We start from the raw sequence: 15,220 nt of genomic DNA on the forward strand, positions 1-15,220 counted from the left end.
GTAGTAAAGCCTTATGCAGGGATTGGATGAGAAAAAACTGGAAGCTCACATAGGATGTTCAGGAATCCCAAGGGATATCCAGAAAGCCCTGATCCCTGAGTGTGGGTCTGAAAAGGGGAAGGGGAGCCCCAGCAAGGGGGCAGAGGGCTAGCAGACATTTAGAGAGGATCAGCCTGGCAAGGCTGTAGATTGGTGGATGCAGTGTGTACACTTGGGAAGAAGATGCTCTCGGGTCCAATTCTTTTGAACATTGATCATGATACTCCAGTTCTTAATCTTGGCCACCCTCCCCTATCCCACAGGGAAAGCCCAGAAGATATCAATTCAGGTCAATGCCATAGAGTCAACAAATTCACTACTTTCATTGAGGATTGAGGTGGTAGAATGGACACAGAAGGCAAAGGACAAGATCCCTGGTTAGAAGTGCATGTCTCCTTGTTATATAGCCTTAAAGGACTCATATATATAGTTTCAATGCCCCACCACCCACACCCCCAGCAGCTAGATGTTCCCCATGGTCCTCAAGTGTTGGCTCTATTACTGAGTGGACACAAGGTAAATAAGACCAACAGTGGGACTAAACTCACATGTTCACTATTTATCAAGCACCTATTATGTGCCAGGTACTAAAAGCTATGGCTGCAACAGTAGATAAGACATGTCTCTGATCTCCAGGATGGAGGTGAATCAGCGTGACTAGGAAAACACAATTACTAGCATTGCCTCTACTGCCGTGATAGAATTTATTGTGGATTTTTTTTTCCCATGTGGGTTTGTTCAGGTGACCTGACAGCTAATATGGAGTTGTCCAAAGGACTTGGGGTCTAGGGTTTGGGGGAGGGCTGAGACGGCTAGGATTCCACCACCTTAGCTCTTCCCTCAGCACCAAGTCCCCTCTCCATGCCTCAGATTCCTCACTCATCAAGTGGGGCTGAACACCTACATTGTACCTGTGGTGTGGACACAGGCAAAGCCAGGTGCCTGAAGATCTGAGGAAGAGAACTATTGGGAGGGAGTATTTGGTTATTTATACATCAGTGTCTGAACCCCAGTGAGTCTTGGGATCATCCTTTGCCTCATCCAGTCACCTTGATCACTGGCCTGTCTTCATCACCTGGTGACTCTGTGTGTGTTTGTGTGTGTGTTGGAAATAATGAATGAGTTTTCTTCACATTCAGATCTTTGCATTTGAGTTTAGCCATCACTAAGTTGGTCTTAAATTTATGACAAAGCTTAACTAACTTGTCTTAAATGTATGACTAGAAGCCAAAGCAAGTGTCTTGACTAATGGAGTTTCATTGAATTGACTGAACTGAGCTCTTCTTTTAGAGCTTATGGGGGCAACACATGGATTTCACTGGCATACTGCTGTATTTTTGTGGACCTCCCTGTCTCTGACTTTTGGTTTGATGACATCTGCCTTAGCTGAGGAGGTGGCTCTCTGATGGGTAGTCTGGAAGGGGATCTTTATGTATGTCACTTTCTATCTCAGATGGAGGAATCTCCTCCAAGATTTTCTTTCTGAAAAAAACTCCCCTATAACCTGCTTAAATGCTAGAAAGTACCAGCTGGGAGCAGAGTTCTGAAAGGGAAGGGGGGTGCCAAACATTCTGTGGTTCTGCCATGTCTGCTTCCCTCCCTCTGCTTTAGTGAGCATGAGAGATGAAAACCAAACCTTGCAGAATGCACTCTTTAATCCTGACATTAGTCAGGGGCTCACCAATGAGCAGTGACTACACTTGGTACCTCCAGAGTGGGAAAAGGAAAAAAAGATGGCTTCCTATCCAATTTGCAGCTGGGAACAGTGGGGAAAGCAGGATGAGGAACTTGGGAGGGATGGTGACTGGGCATGGGAGAGTTTGACCTTGAGCACACTTCCCAACAGTTGGGCTTCGCATCCTCCTCCACTCTGACTTGAAACAGGAGAACAAGGATTCCCTTAGGCTTTCCCTGAGCTTTAAAGGCAATGCTGTGTGCTGAGTCCCACCGTGACACTTCCCTCATTGATCTGCGATTAATAAGGATGACTTAGGGCTTCCCTGGTGGCGCAGTGGTTGAGAGTCCGCCTGCCGATGCAGGGGACACGGGTTCGTGCCCCGGTCCGGGAGGATCCCACATGCCGCGGAGCGGCTGGGCCCGTGAGCCATGGCCGCTGAGCCTGCGCGTCTGGAGCCTGTGCTCCGCAATGGGAGAGGCCACAACAGTGAGAGGCCCGCATAACGCAAAAAATAAAAATAAAAAATAAGGATGACTTCATCAGACTTGCACCTGGAACTCGTTTGAATTTGAAGCCTTGTCCGTATCATCAGAATGTCTTTGCATTTGAACCAAGAATGTCTCTGGCCTGTTCTGTGATAGGAAGGGCTGGTACTGGAGGATGGCTGGTGACCATCTGTTCTGCTATCCCCTGAGGATCAAATTAGAGGAGATAGGTTTAAATTCCCCAAGGAGGAAGCTGGGTTAGAAACAAGGGAGGCTTCTCCATCTTGAATGGAGATTACCGTCACTTCTTGATTTTCCAGGAGTGGTTCATTTCTTTTTTTGTTAATTATTTGTGGGGAATATTTAGTCTCAGGCCAGTTTCTAGTTACAGCCAGCCCCACTGTTGGAAACCCACCTGATTGCCAGTATCTTCAGAAAGTGCATTGTCCTTTTAGCCTCCACCTGAGCCAAACATCATTAGGAAGGTAAACCCGCTATGTATCAGGTATATGTGTGTATGTAAATATACTCATAGACATTCACATATAAACACAGATACAGTGCATTGCAAAGCTATGTTACAGTTTGATCACCCAGTATTTTGAGTTACCTGCGGCACTGTTCTGCCGGAATTGACAGGAGGCTGCCTCTAGGGAAGCAACTTCAGGGAAATGGCGGGTAGGGTAGCAATTTAGATCCATCCCTACTTGCCATCCCCACTGGTCCACCTGAGCCAAAACTCCCTCCTTACTGCTCTAGTCATTGTCCTGAAGGCCCCCCAAGGAGCCCTGCTCTAAGGAGTACAAAAGAGCCTCAGTTGGCCCTTAATTATTCAGGGATAGGTGGATCCAGTGGGTAAAGCACCTGACTCAGGACTCTTATTTCCCTTCTTTTGGTGGCTTGAGTAACTTTATACCTGTAGTGAGAAGCTGGGGAGATCTTATCATTTAATACAAACTTTTGTTCCTAGCAGCCTCTTCCCTCTGCTCCTCTTTCCTCAAGGCACCTGAGGGAAACTAGGAGCCCTCCTGAGAGGCCTCATCCGCCCAAAGCAGACTGCCATTAAGGGTCACACCTTGCTCTGTTGGCTGGGGTGTGTTTCTGCCCAAAAGCAGGAGAGAGGAAAATACCACTAGCTCCGGCTTCTGCAGAGTCAGATCCCTGTAGATTTCCCAGCGTCTTGGTTTTCTTCCCTCTCCCTTTTGTAGAGCCACCTGCTCTTGATTTTATGGAGTCAGCTAGTAACCTGGGCCCCATCAAGGGTCTGAGCCAGGAGCAGTGTCCTTGTGGCAAAAGCTCCCAAACAGGTCGGCTCAAAGGAACCCTTCTGTGAATGTCCCCCAAGGCTGAGGGTCATTTTCCTGCATAGACCAGGTGCCTTGGGGCTGTCTGCTCCCTTTTAGCATCTCTCTAGCTTCCATAGTGGGTCTCTCTTCACATGCTGGGCTCAGTCTAGAGAGCAAGGCTCAAGTGAACTCTGTATACAGGTAACAGTAGCTTGGTCCCACTCAACTCTAATTCACTGGCTCCTTCAGAACCACCTGGAACGCTTTGAAAAAATATAGACGACCAGCCCGTTATTAAGTCAGAATCCCTGAGATTGGAGCCTGGGCATTGATTTTTTTTTTTTTTTTTTTAGCTCCTAAAATGCAACCATGGTTGAGAGCCACTGACCTAAATCTTTCCTAGGTTCTACCTGGCCACACGCCAATGGCATGCAGATCCTCTTTGCCCTCAGCCCTTCACAACAGCCAGGTACCAGCTAGAGCTCCTGGCATTCAGATCATAGCTACTGTTTGTGTTCCTGTGTTCTGAATTTAATGACTTTTTATTATAAGCTGATTGTGGGAGCTTCCTTCTAGTGTAACTCCTTTGTGATCATTTTTTCCTTAAAAAGCATTTATAAAAGTAATGCATTCAGCATTTTGGGGTATTTCCTTCTAGATATGTAACAAAATTGTGATTGTACTGTGTTGTTTTGTAGCCAACCCTTTTCATTTAATCTCGTATTGTGATAATTTCCCCATGTCTTAAGTATTCTTCTCAAATGGGCTTTTCACTGGCTGCCCGGTATTTCATCTCATGGATGTGCTATAATTTATTTAACGAATCCTGTGTGGGCTGGACATCTAGACTGTAAACCACTTTTCACTGTTATAAATAATGCTGCAGTGAACATCCTTGTCTATAAATCTTTGTGCCTATTGATGATTATTTCCTCAGAGCAGATTTCTAGAAGTGGAATATTTATGCTTCTTTTTAACATGGACCATTTAGACAACTTTTGACTGACTTCCTAGAGCAATAAAAAAACATTCATATTCACAGCTGGAAAAACAAACTATTTTTACTGAACTTTTCTGAGGCATCAGCCTGGCTTCTTCACCCTTATCTGAGCCGAAGGTCAGAATCCTTGACCTAGCCTTGTGCCTGGGCTCCACCTCCAGGTCAGTTCCACAGATTGCTGCCTCACCATTCAGGTGAGCTCCAAGTCTCTCCTGCCCCTAACCCACAGCATCTTTAGTTTCTTCTTAAACCTTCTTAGCATTTTCTTCTTCACACCTCCAGCCCCGGAACTCTCAGCGCTCAGCACTGCCTTCAAGCTACTGTTCCATAATGGCTGTTATTACTGAGCTATTATTATGTACCAGTCAGCTCAACTTATGCTTTATCTCTGTTAATCCTCATGTGCCTTATGTGCACATATTATTTTTGTCTCCACTTTCCACCAGAGGAAACAAAAAACTTGGGAGAGAAAACAATTTGCCCAAGGTCACACAGCTAATAAGTAGTAGAACTAGGATTTAAACCTAGACTGTCCGACTTCAGACCCTACAGACTTAACTGCTCCATATACTTTTCTCCGTTCTTGGCTTATGGTGTCAACAAGCTGTTCACAAATGCTCCATCAGCATCCCGTGTACGTATGCTGTGACTTTCTCCAGAAGGAGAAGGGCAGTTCTCACATACAAATCGCAGAAGAGTGGGGTTGCTATTCATCAAGTCTCCCTTTTCCTTTTGACCTCCTTGATTCTGTCCTCATGCCTCTCTCCAAGTACCCCACTCCAGAAAACATTTCTTGTCTCCTCACCGACCAGTTGCCAATATCCCAGCGTGTCTTACAGCTGAGAAGGTCCAAGTTATACCATACCCCTATTACAGCTTCCCCACCCATTTGGAAGAATTTGGATGCTACTTTCGCAGTATGGCTTATAAAGCTGTCAGGGAGGCAGGCATGCTGTAGTTATGATAGGGGGAGAGGCAGCCTGACTTCTGTTGGATGTCAAGTACTGCTTAAAGTGGAGGATTGGATTCACTTTAGCATTCTTGCCTCTGTAACCTTGTCATTGCCCAAAAGGTAGAGAAATAGCAGCCCAATCTGTCCTTCTGATTTGATTCGGACCATGACCAAGAACTAGGTGGTGACGTGACAGTGCTTAGATGACAGACACCACATCAGTCTGGCGTTAATGACGGCCAAGGAAAGAAATGACGTGCCCACAGACCTTCCCTAGTCTGTAAGAAGTCTGATTTGGGGAAGTATGATCGCATGATTAGGGATTCCAAAAGGGATGATGGTTTGTGACAGGCGAGATTCTGCAGAAGGAAGCTTCACGTTTTTATCCATGACTTGGGTGAAACTGGAGTAAGCAAGCTTATCAGATTTGTTGATGCCAAGGCTGTGATGGGCATCGCCTATAAAAGACAGGGTATTCAAAATGATCTTGACAGACTGGAATGCTGGGTTTAAACCAACAGGATGAAATTTAACAGGGGCAGATGGGAAGTTGCATTTAGATAGCAAAAATTAATTACTCAAGTTCATGATGGGGGGGTGGGGGCTGACTTGATTAGGCTGCAGATCCTGAGAAAAACATCTGAGGGGTTTAATTGTACGCAGGCTTCATGGGAGCCGACGGGGTGATGGGATTGCTCAGAACAGTACCATCTTAATGGGCACTAAGAGACGGGCAGGGTCCAAATTGGGTTCTCTCTGGTCATTATGTCCTCATTTCTGCACATGGATTTTAGAGAGGACCCTGGCCAACTCAGGCGTGATGAGTCGAGGGCATGCAGGGTCAGGAGGGGATTGGGAAACCCAGCCACAAAAGGCTTAGTGAAGGGAGCCCGTCTGTTTAGAGAGGGTGAAAATCCTGGGGGTCATGGTGGCTGACTGCAGAATAATAGGACTTCCCGTAGAAGAGAACACAGTTCATCAGCCTGGAAGAACCAGAAGACTCCAGAGTGGAAAGTACAGGAAGCTGGATTTGTTCACAGTCTGCATCTTCCCAACCAGATGGGTTCTAGCAAAGCAGCAACCAACTGGCAGTCCTGCCTGGAACGCCGTTGGGGAACTCCTGGCCCAGAGACGGAGGATCGACTGGCAGCATACCTCTGTCTCCCTGCGGCTCTGCGGCTGGAGGGTACCCATTTCCTTTCCTGAATACTGCAGAGCAGTGGTTCCCAATGTGAAGTCCCTGACCAGCAGCAACCACAGCACCTGGACCCTGTTAGGGATGCAACAGTTCTGGGGCCAACCTACTAATGCGGCAGCTCCCCGGTAGGGCCCAACAGCCTGCCCTTCAGCAAGCCCTCCAGGCCGTTCTGATGCGTGCTGAAGTTTGGGACACTGCTTTAGACCACCCTGGGTGGTTCTTTCTGTCGCTGGAGGCTTGTGGCACTACAGCCTGCAGTCCTCAGCTGGGGAAGCAGTGTGGAACCTTGGAAGGAGTGTGGGCTTGGGGATGAGACAGACTAGGGTTCAAACCCAGCTTGACTGGTTTTGTGTTGTGAGTTTTACATAAGTTCCTTTCCCTCTCTGAGCCTCCTTTTTGTGCTGGAAAACGAGGGAGGGCTAGTTTAAAAAAGGATTAAAGGAGGGCTTCCCTGGTGGCGCAGTGCTTGAGAGTCCGCCTGCCGATGCAGGGGACGTGGGTTCGTGCCCCGATCCGGGAAGATCCCACATGCCGCGGAGTGGCTGGGCCCGTGAGCCATGGCCGCTGAGCCTGCGCGTCCGGAGCCTGTGCTCCGCAACGGGAGAGGCCACAACAGTGAGAGGCCCGCGTACCGCAAAAAAAATAAAAAAGGCTTAAAGGAAGTGGCATAGCTCATGTAGATGCTGGCTGTTAGTGCCAGGTCATCTTCGGAGGGGTCTCATCAGCATCAGCTGCCTTTCCTCCAGAAGTCCGTCTTCCCAGTGAGCTTACCTTGAACCCCTCAGAGAGAAGGCTCCTCTGTATCCCCTCACAGCGCCCACCAGCATGGGTCTCCCTCACGTGAGGGGTCAGTTAACTCTTGGGCTGCCAGTTCCCTCCCTCCTGGACAATGGAGAGCCAGGGCCACTCTCCTTCCCACCCCTATCCAAGACCCCTATGCTTGAGAGCATGTGTGGGTGCATCCTTCCAGTGGACCCGGGTGTTGCCAAACTTGATCTCATGAGGTCTGTTAGTCTAGACTCTCTGCCTTCAGCATGCAACTTTATCTACTAAAGCCATCAATGAAAGGTCTTGGGGCCAAAACTTCTCATGGCAGCCTCTAACTTTAAGTAGTTAAGAAGCCTGAGTTGCTGGTGTCAGACAGGCAGGGAACGTGAGTGGGCCCTTCTTGGAGCTGGGAGATTCTGGGGTCACCTCTATAGGTCCCTTTCCGGTAACCAGCTGGTGGAGTCTTCAGTTCCTCAAAGACAAAGCTCATCTCCCCACAGGGTGGCCTAGTTGATTTTTTGGACAACAAGTCTGATAGAAAGTTCTTCTATTTCTCTGCAGTCTGTGTCTCTCCCCATGGGCTCCATCTCTTCCACATGTGGCTATTCCAGGCAAACCCAGTCACTCCCATTGCACAGCTTTTCAAACACTGGAGACCAGTTGCCTTCTACCTCTCCCATACTTCCATTAGTCCTTCTCTGACTTGTCTCTTCATCTCTGGGCATGGGACTCTGAACATCCTCTGACTTGTCTTAAGTTGAGGTCACCAGAACCAAGTCTGGTCCTCTGGGTGAGGCCCGGCCAGCACACCCTCATGGGTCGAGATACCATACCTTCCATTAACGCAGCCTCATATCTGCCCTGGCTGTTTTTAGAAGCACGTGGCCCTGCTGACTTTTGTTAAACGTAACAGTCAGTCAATACCTGCAGGTTTCTATACCACAGTCTGTGACTCAGCCCCATCTCCCAATTTTGTCTTTGCACTTGCATTCATTAGCGACGGCTGCCATAACAAAGTACTAAAACTGGGTGGCTTAAGCAACAGAAGTGAATTGTCTCATAGTCCTGGAGACTGGAAGTCCGAGGTCAAGGTGTTGGGAGTATCGGTTCCTTCTGAGGGCTGTGAGGGAGAATCTGTTCCACACCCCTCTCCTAGCTTCTGGTGGTTTCCCGGCAGTCTTTGGTGTTCCTTGTTTTATAGAAGCATCATTCTAATCTCTGTCTTCACCTTCACATGGCCTTGTCCCTGTGTGCCTGTCCGTCTCAAAATTTCCCCTTTTGTAAGGACACCAGTCATACTGGATTAGGGGCCCACGCTACTCCAATATGACTGCATCTTAACTCATTACATCTGCAACCACCCTGTTTCCAAATAAGGTAACGTGAGGTCCTGGGGGTTGAACATACGAGGTTTTCTGGGCGGGAGGGGCCATGGTTCCACCCATGACAGCGCTGTAGCTTTTTTGCTCTTATGTTTGGAACTCTACATTTCCCCCTCATTTATTTTATGTTGTCTGAATTCAGTCCGCCGCTCCAGCTGATTAAGATGTTTTGAATTCTGACATCCAGTGTATCTGCTGTTGCTCCCAGCTTCAAGTGCTTTTTGTATATTGATCCAAGGACTTGAGATGTGGAATGGGGTGGGATAGGTCAGAGCCCTACAGCACGCACCTGGACCCTTCCCTCCAAGAGGTCTTGAACCATTGGTAAGTACCCTTGTGTACTTACGATCGTGCAACCAGCTACATGTCCCACTAGTTCTGCCACCTTCTGCTTGCTTGCAACAATTTCACAGAGAGCTTGTCACATGTTTCAAGATCAGCTACACAGGTGAACCCTGTTTCCCTCATCTACCAGCTTGGTGGCCCTGTCAGCAGAGGAGCTGAGCTCTGCCTGACAGGACTTCTTTACTGAACACACATTGTCTGCCCGCGGTCTCAGCTGCCTTTCCCCAGTTCCACCACCCTGCCTTTATCATCTCTGCAGGAATTTTCTCAGGCGGCACCTGGACTTTCCCTCTCTGTGGTTTGCAAAAGCCACCGCAGACCCCTTTCTGGCAGTGAACCCCTCTAGTGCCTGCCCGGTCGCGCGGGAGCCACAGCTGCTCCGAGCCTCATTTGCACGTTCCCCGGGATGCGAGGCTGGGCCAAGTGGCCTGAACTCATTCGGAGCAGCTGGAGCTCTCACAGGCCTTTCGCCAGCCTCAGGCTGGGGAGCCTCCTGTGCCCGTGGCACCCTTCCATGGAACCCCACAGCCTGATGGTGAAGACGGAGAAGACATGAGCTGAAGACAGAAGTGCAGGGCCTGCTGGAGAAGCCCCCCAGTCTGGACACCACGTTAGTTCCCTTGCAGCGTTCTTCCCCCTTCCAGCTCCTCTTCCCCACATTGCTCTCATTCCTAAAGTCTCTCCTTCTCTTCTCTCTGTTGCTCTGTGACTCCGTGGGGGTAAGTGCATGGGCGAAAGTGAGGTGTGTGACCAAGGGGCTGACTGGCCGGGGGCAGGGGAGGGGTGCTGGGTGCCGGCTCTCCCATTCACTCGTAGGGTGACTCTGGGCAAAGTATTTCTCCTCTCTGAGGCTCAGCTTCCTCATCTGTGAAATGGCTATCATACCTACTTCAGAGTGCGGTCGTGGGGATTGAATTAAATGAGTTCCTTTTACTAAAGCAGGTCACCTGGTATAGTATCTGGGGCCTGAGAGTACCAAACAAACCGGTCCTTTTGCAGAGCGGACTGGCCAGCTGGAACCTGATGTGGAGGGTGGGAGGGAGGTGGGGTCACAGCCTGGGCCCTGCACGTGGGGATGGGGGCCAGGATGCAGTGAGGCCATTGGAATGGAGAAGAAGGAGTGAGCCTGAGAGAAATGGGGGAGGAAGAAGCCCCAGGACTGAGCAATTTGCAGAGAGGATGGAGGGTCGTGAGGATTTCCTAGAGTTTACTGAGAGCTTACGTTGTGCCAGGCCATTTAAAATGCTCTGGTATGAAAAAATAAATAAATAAAATAAAATAAAATAGAATGCTCTGGTATGTATCTTAACTCATGAAAGCCCTAAGAGTAGGTATGACTTTATCACCCCCGTTTACAGATGGGGTGACTGAGACGCGGCGATGTTAGGTAACTAGTAAACCAATCCCCAGGCTTCCAACCCAGGCAGGCTGCTGTCTCCCAGCTCGTCGTACTCTCCTCCGTCTGATGCACATGCTTTTCTATTCCCCCTTTCCCTTCATCCATCATGATGACCCCATCCCCGGTACCATGCTGCAGGATCCTCAGAGCATCTCCTCCTCACGATTGAGGGCGTGGGGCTCAAGCCTCTGCCCTTCTCTAAGGACACTTCTCAGGGCACCTTCCATGAGGTTCTAACTCACGTCCATGTCCGTTCTCCCCATTCCCACCATCAATCTGTAGAAGGGAGGATTTACGTTTGATACAGGGAAAGCTTCTCAAATACGAACTGCAGGAGAAATTACAACAGCTGATTGAAGGCGACTGTGGCATGACTTAGCTGGAGATCTTCAGGGCTAGGGTGGAGGGATGGAGGAGGAAGAGGATGCAGGGAGGTGGTGCGGCTGCTGTGTCCTGGACCACTGAGACCCACGGCTCCAGGTGCAGGATGCGCGGCGGCGGGGTGCTCCTCCTGGCAAGATGGCTGCCCCTCCTCAGTAACCCGTGGCTTTAATTACGCTTCACAGCCTGGTCCTGCTGGGAGAGAGGATTGCTCTGAGATTGTCCTACTGGGCTAAATGTCTGAAGCGCTTTCCGCTTCAGAAACTCCTCTCCTTGAGAGGGCAGGGCCAGGGAGGCTCTGCCCAGGTCTGGGACCTGGGTGGGTTAGGAACTGGGGGGACGGGCATGCCTGTGACTGTCCCCTGCTCTTTCCTGCCCTGGTCATCTATCTGGGGAAACCTTCGTGACTGAATTAAGCCTTCTGCTGGCAGTCTCGTGCTGTGGCCTCATGCAGGGGCTCTGATAGAGGGAAAAGGAGAGGGGGGCAGAAGGGCACACAGGGGAGAAAGCACAGGTAGCCCTAGGGGTGGATAAATGCCTCCAGCCCCAGGGATTAATTCTGGGGGGGGATCTTCTTTGTGTTCTCAAATACAGCTACCATGTGTGACGCCCCACCATGAACCAGTCTCTCGTTTCAGTACTCCTGGAGGCCCATAAGGGAGAGGTTAGCGCACAAGTTACACATGAGGAAAAGACCTCAGAGAGGTTAAGAAGCTTACCTAACACCCCACAACTCACAGAGGTGAGGTAACCAGGCCACAGTGAACCCACCTGATCATGGCCTTCTCCCAGTAGCTTGGAACCTGCCTACCGGGTCCTGGGGATCAGAAGTACCAGACAGAACCAGGGAGCTGCGTTTGGTGGTAGAGGGGAGGTTGGAAACGAGGGGGTTCAAGCATTTGGGGTATGCAGTGTTTTTCTGCTAGAACGTTGTCCATAAGTGCTGTCACTGCTGGGAGGCCCAGGGCTCTGGGTTTCTCTGGGTCATTCTGTGTCCTGCGGAGGTGATGGTGAGGCTTTTATGGGAAGCCGTCCTACCCTTCCATAGCATGGCTGTGGTCTCTCTCCCCTCCTCCCCAGTGCTTTCTCTCTCTCTCTCTCTCTCTCTTTCTCTCTCTCTGTCCCTCCCTCCCTCCTTCCCTCCCTCCCTTCCTTCCCAGGCTGGCCCTCTCCTGTGACCTCCGTAGGGCAGCAGCCTGGATGTCTTCCTGAGCCCTCTAGTGACTGCTCCCTGGCCTGCACTTCTGTCAGAAGCCTGTGTCCTGGGTACTTTCTGAAACTCCAGGATGGAACTTTCGGTCACAGGCGGTGTGTGCATGTGTGTATTGGTGGTGGGGAAGGGTTCATTCCACAGAGGCCTGAGGCAGAGTCTGCCACGCTACGGAGGCCCCACCTCCCATGCCAGTGTGAATTCAGAGTCTCACTCTTCTTGCCCGAACTCCAGACTTCATCTCCTATCTTCCCATGTGCACAGGGCATCTGGGTAAATCAATGCCCAGGGTGAGCCCCAGATGTCCCACAGTCCCCCGTGTTGGACCCATACAGCACTGTGCTTCCTCATGTGTGGCAAGGAGGCTGGACTGGGGCAACCACATCTTGGATGCTCAGTGTGCCTGACATTCTGCTCTCTAAACACATGTTCCCTGATCCGCAGAGGACCAGCCCAAGACTTGTTCCCTCATGTTATGGCTGGGGAAACTGAGGCTCTGGTAGTTAAGTAACTGGCCCCAGGTCACACTCTATCTCACTGGCTCTCTCAGTTCCCTTGCAGCCCTGACAGGTGAGGGCTTGCAGGAGGAAGGGGCTCAGCAGCTCAGTCAAGGGGCTTACTAACCACCCCCTCACCCCACTTCTGTGCTTTCAACAATGGCCCTTGGGCCTGTACACTTGAGGGTAGGCTCCCAGGACTGGCTGTCCATGTGAATGGTGCCCCTGCCCCCCATCTTCGAGGGAGTCTCCTCAGTGACAGCCCCAGACTGTCTGGGCTGCACAGCCCAGATGTTCAGCCCAAGTCACACCCCATATTTGTCTTAGAGGTTTGGAGTAGTGAGGCTGGCGAGGGGATTTGGAGAGGCTCGCATCTCAGAAGCTCTGATAGAAATCAAGCTCTACTCACCGCAGGTCTCAGATTTTATCTGTGTTGAGGAGACCTGTTTCATGCGTCTGACACAACCTGGCACCCTTCATGAAGGTGTGAAGGTCGACGGGAGGGAGGCTGGACTTTAGACTGCAGGGTGGCCTGCATGTGTGGATGGTCCATCCTTCGAGGCATCAGAGAGACCAACGGTTCTCCTGTTGGGCTTGCTCTGATAGGACTGCGCCAGAATTCTTCCTGGTCCTCAATTCAAAGCCTTGTTTACGTTGTGAGTGGAGATGTTTGCAGTGAACTGGAGACTCACAGGGCTTAGAAGGACCTGGGATGGCATTTAGTGCAGAGGCAGCGGGAGCTGCCACGGTTCTGGAGTTTCAGCCGTGCCACACTGTGAATTCGGCTTCATGGCCGAGCTGGTCCTTCTCATTGAGTGACAATGGACTCCTCTGGGTGTGGGGAGGTCACAGTCATTCTCAGGATTTTGAAGAGACAGGCCTCTAGTATTCTCATTATCTGGTGATAATAGTTACACTTCCAAGTGAGAGGTGAGAAACCAGGGATACCTGGCCTTGATCAGGTGGGGGTGCTGAGAGGTGAGGAAATGGCAGCATCTCTGTGTTACGATCCACCCCACGTGTGTGTCCATGTGCAACGGGGAAAAGCCGGTGTGGGAAAGAGAGCAGAGGCTGGCGGCGGTGCCCAAGATCGAGCTGGTCTGCGGCGTTGCCCGCTCGGTCCTCTGGGCTCTAACAGCTCTCACCGTAGTGGAACACAGGGACCTTCCTTGAGTTCACAGCCTCGACCCCTTGGATAAGGGTGTGTGACGCACAGCTCTTGCCTTCAGGGAGGTAACAGACCCTGGGGGAGGCAAGATGCTGGTTAGTCCCGTAGTCTAGGAGCTCCCAGCATTGGCCACAGCTCTGCCTGCCATGCCTGCAGGGGCCATTCCCTAGGAAGACTCTGGGCCGCTCACCAACTCTTTATAGTCTCAGTGATTCATCTTCACCTGCTCTGGGCTAAATGATGATGATGATACTGACAAAACCCATTTTTTAATGGAGTGCTTCACTGTTGTTCAAGAACAGTCACATCCTTATTTTCTTCTCCCAGCAACTGTGACTTCTTTTTACTGAACTCCATGCCAGACGCTGTTCTACTTGCTTTTTGTACGTTACCATATTTAATTCTTACACCAATAAAAATTTGGAATTTGGTACTGTTATACCCATTTTATAGATGAAGAAATTATCCAAAAAGAACATGTCCAAGGCCACACATCTACTAAGAGGCAGTTGCAAACCCTTGTGTCCAGTTCCAAAGTCTGTGCTCTGTCCCGTCACACTGCACAGCACCTGCTATCAGTGTGGGTGTCCTGGGAGACTCTGGCCACCATACCCTGGCCTTGAGCCCTGGAATTCTGGACTTGCTGAGTGCTCTCTCCTCACATCGAGCAGAGCTAGACACCTTGGGCACTTCCCTTTTTCCTCCAGGGTGAGCTCTGACTTTCCTCTCCAGACCTGTTTGGGGTTGGACTTGAAGTTGCCCACCCAGAGTGCCCACCATCAGCGGCTGTGGTCTCTCCCTTCCCTGGACATTTGGGGCACTCAGCGGGGGTGCTGTCCCTTCCCATTCCTCCAGCATACTGGGGTGTTTTTTAAAAGGCAAGATTAGAACTCAGAAGGAGTTTCAGAAAGAGAGGGACACGGTGCTCCAGGGCTCCGGGTCAGCAAAACTTCTTGGTCCTCTCCAGCCTTGAGGTCAAGGTTACAGGGAAAGGAGCCCAAGCCATTCCCTTCTCACTCTGGGTTGTCCTGGCACTGGCCAGGGTGGCCACTGGGGGAGGCTATTACTGCCCGAATACCTGCTGCGCCATGCTTTTGTGGGAGGGCGCAAATTGGAGCTGGTAGCGCTCCCCTGGGGCCCTGACCCCTATTTCCCTCCGTTGTGCCCATTTTGAAAGGGGATGTATGGTTTAACGGTTCTCCTCCCTGGCAGCACATTAGAATCACCTGGCGATACTTTTCAAACTCCTGAAGCCCAGACCCCACCATCAAAGAGCGGTTCCATCTGTCCAGGTGGGGCCTGGGAATCCCTGGATTTTAGGGCTCCCAAGGTGACTCTCGGGGACAGCAGGGAGAGAGCCCAGGGGCACCTCTCTGCCTTGACTTTCAGCACTTGGTGCTGCCTGTGTCGCTTCAGCCCCATGATGCCTCCC

General features: G+C 50.7%; 1 protein-coding gene across 1 annotated transcript in view; it reads left to right on the top strand.

The window, feature by feature from the left end:
• Positions 1–15,220, top strand: part of SEMA5B (semaphorin 5B) — a 117,671-nt gene that overhangs the window by 2,256 nt on the left and 100,195 nt on the right. The window lies entirely within an intron of this gene.

This window comes from Stenella coeruleoalba (assembly GCF_951394435.1).
Source record: "Stenella coeruleoalba genome assembly, chromosome: 5".
NCBI lineage: Eukaryota > Metazoa > Chordata > Mammalia > Artiodactyla > Delphinidae > Stenella > Stenella coeruleoalba.